A 7,239-nucleotide genomic window follows, 5' to 3' on the forward strand; every position below is an offset into this window, starting at 1 on the left:
ATAACAAAAAATCCTAGGCACTTGGTGAAAGTTCTCAGGTCATATTTTACAGTACCTCTATCTGGACTATATACACAATTATACATCTCTTATCTAAATTGAAAAAAGTATATATATATGTATATATATATATATATATACACACAGTTACTGACACTGAGGTGTGCGCTCCAGAAACAGGAATACATGCACAACATCAGCACACGGGACAGGTGCATCTGTCCAATGGTCATTGACTAACACACACACACACACACACACACACACAGAGGAGCCAAATCTGGCTACACTTGGCAGTAGTTCAGCTGTCAGCACCCATCTCGTGATCAGGGCAGAGGACGTACATTTCCCTCGAGGGCCTGACCAACATCAGCACAATAGGGCTGCATCTGTCCATCATTATCTGGATTAATCAATTAGTTGTGGATCCATAAATGGTGAAAAATGATGTGATCAGTGTTTCCCAAAGCTCAAGCGGAAGTCCTCAAATGTCTTGTTTTGTCCACAACCCAAAGACGTTCAGTTTACTGTCATAGAGGACAGAAGAAAGCAGAACATATTCACATTGGAGAAGCTGAAAGCAGAGAATTTGGACTTTGTTTCTTTACAAAATGACTTAAATAGATGAATCGATTATCAAAATAGTTGGCGAGTCATTTCTTTTTTGACTTCTAATGGGTTGATTATTGCAACTCTGGAGCCAAAGCAGAAAGAAAGTGTCTGAGAGTGGAGGGTGCACTGTGGACACCAGCTGTAGTAAGAAGAGCATTTGAAAGCTCTCATACTGACTGCCATTGATCAACATGAAGCGCTCTATATAACACACAGCACTACCTATAGGGACTCTTCAATGTGTAATTACTGTGAAATAACACAAATGCATGTTACACCACAGAATGTTACCATGACAACTCTATGACCACAGGAGCCATTGTGTGTGCTCTGCTCAGTGACACACTTTAATAACGTGCTGATGGCAGTAATAAGTTAGCTATAGCTGCTAATAAAGCTCACACAACTGGAAGTCGACGTCATAACCACTTGCACGTGGGAAGTTAAAGTGAACAGCTGTAAATAGGGCGGAACTTTTCAAATATGCCACATTTAACTAACTTATGAAAGCTAACAGTCAATAACAGCTATCCTTTTTATGTTCAACACGACTGTAGTTTCCCACCAGAGTGGTTTCTGAATGAATTAGCTCACAGTTCATTATCATTACACTGTAAGTGACGCTATAAGGCCCTGCACGTGCTGAGTTAGGTGTAGTTTTAGCCAACCGGCTAGTTAGCCGCCGTCGGCCTGTTTCCGGGCTATAAGACCAACTCTGGTGTATGTAAACTTCATAAAAGCGAGTCTGTAAAAGAACACTAACCTCGTCTGAAGTCAGCGCCAGGTCCCTCCTCTACCTCTCACACACCCGGTCCCGGTGTCACTGTTTCTATTTTCTATTTGAGTCCATCTGCACATGCACCACGTCATTTCCTTATTTGGTTCCCGTGAGGACAAGAGACAACAGCGCCCCTACTGACTGGCTTCACTCATGTCTGCTCACTCACTCACATACAGATAAGAATGGATAAGTACCGGTAGTAATATATAGTAGCCTACATTTGAATGAACATAATAATAGTAATCATAATACTTAGAGTATCAAAGGTTTCACAGTGCAGTAAAATGTTCCCTGTCAGTGTTTTACTATTCCATACATATTGCTGCATTAATGTGTATGTTGTATTTAACAGCTGTAGCTTTATATACTCATATACAAGGGATTTATTTATAGTTTGGGGGAGGGAGTGTCACTTCACTTGTGGTGATTTAAGATCACAATTAAAACACATGCACAGGGCAATAGCAAGGATTTAAGAAATACTAAATCCCCCCTGTGACAAATTCAGTTATATGGATGTTTTATTTATACAGTTTGATCATTTCTGTAAATATCTCTTCAAGCACCAGCAGTGATACTCACTCAATACCACTCCCCTTCCAAGTTTGTAGAAGAAAATACAGTTTAAGGTGCTTTCTAGAGCCAGTGTTTGGTTTGTCTTTTCTGGGCTACTGTAGAAACATGGCAGCCTCCATGGAAGAGGACCCGCTCTCTCTGTAGATAAAAACAGCCTATTCTAAGGTAACAAAAACACTACAACTCTTATATTCAGGTGATTATACATTATGACCTACTGACCTATGGACCTTAACATACAACACAGCAAAAATACAGCATAATACAGGCAGGGGGCTGCAGGGTCTTGACAGATCCCCCTCCATACACTTCTAGTGGGTCATAAGTGATGCCTGAGAGGATTTTTTTGTATGAGTCTATACATTGTTTTTTAAGGAAAATTCTACTCAGTCTGCCTTTAATGTCCCTGCTCTGATAAGTGAAAATGTGTTCTGTGAAAAGGGCCTCACTAGCATTACATTACTAGGTATAATGTAACAAAGTAATCATATTTTGTTACAGTATATTTTGGAAGTATCTATACTTTATTTGAGTTTTTATGTTTCTGTCAACTAGCACTTTTACTCCACTACATGTCCTGAATGAAATGTATACTATTACCACATTACGGGATACATTTCACGTTTGTTACAGCGCAATAAAAAAGGAGGACATGTTGCGGTCTAACACAGACTGCAAACTAGCAGGTTTGGCGAATCAGTGTGGTCCTAGCATTGTGAGCAAGTTAGATCTTCATCATTAATCACGTTATTGAGAAAGTGCTTAAGTTTGAATTTCCACTCACACCCAGCCATGTGAGATACTAGCAACTACATGAGGACGCTTCCACTAGATGATGAGACAGAGCTCATGATGGAAGCAGACTGTTAGTGTTGTTGAGGTAGTGTGAAGTCTCAACTAAATCTAATACCATGGACTTCCATTGACATTTTTGATTGTTATTGTTTTATAATCTTAAGTTGTGAAGACATTAATTTTTCTTCAGGTGTAATACAGACTCCATTTTTAGGTGGTGTGCATGCTTAAAGAATAACTGTAGCAGCATTTGCTAGTACTTTTTTACATTTAATATCAGAAATGTTTTTATATACTAACAGTATATACAGTATAAGAACAGTAAATAACAGATACTTTAAGACTTTCACTCAAGTAATATTCTAATAGGTGACTGTAACTTCCACCAAAACCAATTTTTGGTAATATATCTGTACTTCTACTCTAGTGTGGCTTTCAGAGGCTTCATCCACCACAGGTACTGTCAGGAGTGAATGTGTGTAACTAATATCAATATTAAACTCCAAAGATTTTATACACACTACTGCAGGCATCATCATAATCAAGAGGTGCAGTCGTATGATGGAGATTCTTGCAGGAGAGCTGCAGTGTAGTGAATGAACCACAGGAGGGCAGTGCAGTATAGAGTAGAGTAGCGCAGTTTATCTCAATGATCCTGCCTTGGTTTAAGAAATCTTCAGAGCAGTTTACGATCAGTCTTGCTCTGCCTCATATGCTTAGTGTTTGCACTGTGAGACTGTAATCTTCTGATATCTGACCACATTACTGCCATCTTGATTTCTGAACATGTGCATTCACCCAATAGTTCCGACTGATTATTCATATGTTATTAGGTTAAAGTAGTGTCAATTTATCCCAAGAGTATAGCCTCCACTGTGAAAGAAAATATAATACCATCTGAAAATGAGACTTTACACATGGTAGCTATATCCAGGCCTGCAGATCAGGCTACAATTCTGGTGTGCATCAGATCATCCTACATCCATCCTGTATCCAGACACACGTGGTCAACTGGATGTCAGGGTTGCCAAGTATAGATACAGTTTTTTCACAATAAAACAGAATAAATAGATCAATGCAAGTGAGTATATGTCATTTTAAGCAAGGGAGTATCACTATGTTCACAACTATTATACTATACTTTATGCACTATATAATAGACGTGTAAATAATGAAACACTGTACTGAATACGGTCATAATGCTTCCATCTGATGATGAAGACCATGAGATGTGGCTGAAGGCTCCAGAAGAAGCTAGGATTGTAATTATTCTGTCTAGCTGATGATGTCGTTTGTGCAGCTTTGTGTGCAGAATCAGGTTGCCACAGTGTCTTTTCTGGTTCTGCCAGTGGGGGGCAGAAAAAGTCAGAAATTTCTAGAAGTCTCGATGAGACTAGTCACACAAATATGAGATTGTCTTTTTCAGAAAGTTGCAAAAATTGTCGCATACAGTCTATCCTGAATCCACCATCGGAAAAGGGGTTTCAGATGCTGTTTGGTGATCCAACGGGCACTGTGTTAAAACATACTGGGGGCTGAAGGGGCTGCTTCAGCTCAGCCTTGGATTCTAATTATGTTTCATTCAAGAGTTCATTCAGCCTGTATAAGCCCTCTTTGCAAGGCTAAAAAACTCAGCAACAGACAGTAGTTTTTGTTATCTTTCATTAAGCTCTTAAGAAACCAACAGATTATCAAGGCTAAACTGTCTTCTGAATGTCAGTGCGCCCCTCCACCAGTGAGGGGAGCTCTAGTGCAAAAAGCCACTGCTTTAGTTAGTGATTCAGTACACTCAGTTCAGCTTGAGGATCTACTGCTGAAGATTTGTTCAGTCCTGTTCTGAACACAAAGTACGCTGCCTGTAGGAACAAACATGTGGAAACTGTTACAGGCTATATGACTAGAGCCTGCTTTATAAACTAGGATGCATTGCAAGGTGCTTATGGGCTCGTGAGAGAGACACAGATTACATGAGAATAAGACGGATACAGATTTAATGTATAATGTACATAAAAGTAGTAGGAAGTAAGATTCTTATTCAGATGGAAGAAGACAAGGGTTAATCTAGCTGTATCCCTGTCTTATACATGCTAATAATATGCAATGTGTATTTTATTGTGATGATCATAGTGTACTGTTTTTGCAGTCAGTACCAGCCTGTGATCATACACATGGCACCAAATACAGACATTCTGTCAGGGCCCTTTGCATTTACATACAGACGCACAAGGTACCCTTTAGCGACGTAGTGAGCCGCTAGCTCCAGTGTAACGCATTTGCGTCAGGTGACAGTGCGAGAAAGTCTGTAAGGGCACAGTTTCACATACGCAAAATCAACATTTGACGAATATTCCCCTTCCATTCGCTTCCATTCTATGTGATCGAAGCAGCAAATAAAACCTTCACTTCCAGTGGCAAAGCAGATTTTCTGATCGGTATGGAGTTCAACACTTGTGACCAGCGAAATTACAGCCTCAGACAGTAAATATGTTTGTGTGGCTGACCCCAAAAACTGCCATGGTCACTCGCCTGCATTTGTATATATGTGGCCATATCCTAAGGAGGTGGTGGGGCTGGTCAAACACACACAAACACAGGGGTTCATGACCTGTGTGAAACCAAATAATGTTACGTATGTCACTTGAGTCATGTGACTTTTGCTGCAATATTTAAACCAAATCATGACGTGTTTTTCTAAACAAGTAGTTTTGTTGCCTGAATCTAACCAAACGGCGACCATTTCACAACGTTATCCCAATGTTAATAAAAGGCATCTCATACAGATGCTAAATGCTACCTGAGGGTTGTGTCTGTATTTGACAGCCTGGAATGAGAACGTATTTTCAGTACACAAGAGATCAGCTCACTTTCCTGTATTTTACAGGTAATGTAACAGAGAGAAAGCAACAAAGTGTACTACTTATTTTTTTTACCATCGTCCACAATTTGTTTTTGCAGCTGTTATTAGCTCCTTTGTGTTTGCTGTAATCTTTGAGTACGTTTTTCACTTTTCCACTATGAACACATGGTCTTGGGTAACCATAGCAACGATACTGTAGTTTCACAGTTAGCTCACTGTTGACTCTGACCTAACCATAGGTCAAATCTTTCTAGGAAGATCTATGATGACTGTCATCTGACTCCGCCCAACTGCACGCAGTTATTTGACTGGATGTCTATAAGCCAATCACAGTGTTCCACATCATCTTAAGTGGACAGCAGTAGGGCACATTTTAATCTATTAATCATATTGTTAAAGTACATAATTTGTGTTTAAACTGTGTTTGTTGTTGTATTACTTTTATTACTACATGTCAAAATATCAAGATTTTAGCTTTGGTTGGATGGATATCACCAGAAGGGAAATAGAAATGAATAGAGAACTACTGTTTTGATTTATTCTGACTGTTCTGATTGGCTTTTCTAATGATACAGTCAGCATATTGCATCCTCTTTATTATGGATATAATCAAATAAATAAAACACAATACAAAATATATATATATTTTTTAACAGTCCACTGTGTATGATTTAGTGGCATCTAGTGGTGTAATTACAGATTACAAGCCCAATGCCTCACCCTCCTCTTCCAAGTGTGTAGGAAAAACTACGGTGGCCACGAAACACGTTAGAGGTCCTATCTACAGCCAGTGTTTGTATTGTCCGTTCCAGGCTACTGTAGAAACATGGCGGTTCAACATGGTGGACTCACTCCCTCTGTAAATAAAAATGGCTTATTCTAAGGTAACGATAACACAACAATTCTTATTTTGAGGTAATGAGTAAATAGGGTAGCTCAAACGAAGATTAAAAAACATTCTTATAGCTCACTAAGAGAGATTTGAGAAACACGGCTCTTGGAGGGAAGAGATAAGGAAAGAGAGAACCAGAGCCCCACACTTTTGGCTGCTGCACTGTTGCATTGGTGCATTTACTCATAAATATTTCATGGAGGTAAACTCCCCCTCAACACCTTCATCCTGCTATACTGCCGTGGTTTGACTGCAGAGAGAAGAGAAAAGAAACTGACCTTACCATTACCTCAGCTCAGACATGATTCGAAAAAAACAACTGCTTCTGTGGAAGAGTGGAAAATCACTCACTGTTTAATTTGTTTCCACTTTTCATGGCATGCTGAACTACTTCAGGGAGCTTTGGTGGATCCATAGTACTTCTGACTCTATGATTAGGCTATTCAACCAACAATGCTTATACAGCACTTTCTGACCCCCCTACGCTGTCTGTGGCACACGCAGTTTTCAGAAATTCTCATTAACTTCCTAAAACAGTGTAGTCTTTATCAAACATTTCTCAAACAGGAGGAAATAGTGCATTTGTTAGGGACTATTTTCAGGGGTGGATTAATCCAGATTTGGTGCTCTAGTGAGTATTCGGGGCAGCAGGGCAGTGTATGAACTACAGTGTGTGTGTGTTCATGGTAATCAAGGAACAGTCAGCCAGTGTAACAGTGTGGCTCA

General features: G+C 39.6%; 1 protein-coding gene across 1 annotated transcript in view; it reads right to left on the reverse strand.

Moving 5' to 3' along the window:
• Window positions 1-1,502, reverse strand: part of ntmt1 (N-terminal Xaa-Pro-Lys N-methyltransferase 1) — a 6,435-nt gene extending 4,933 nt beyond the window's left edge. The window contains exon 1 of the mRNA XM_035668080.1: window positions 1,376-1,502. The gene's annotated coding sequence lies outside the window, so the exon portion shown is untranslated. The remainder of the gene's footprint in view (window positions 1-1,375) is intronic.
• Window positions 1,503-7,239: the final 5,737 nt, after the last annotated feature.

The sequence above is a fragment of the Morone saxatilis genome, unplaced genomic scaffold (assembly GCF_004916995.1).
Source record: "Morone saxatilis isolate NCDOM2014 unplaced genomic scaffold, NCSU_SB_2.0 Contig21, whole genome shotgun sequence".
NCBI lineage: Eukaryota > Metazoa > Chordata > Actinopteri > Moronidae > Morone > Morone saxatilis.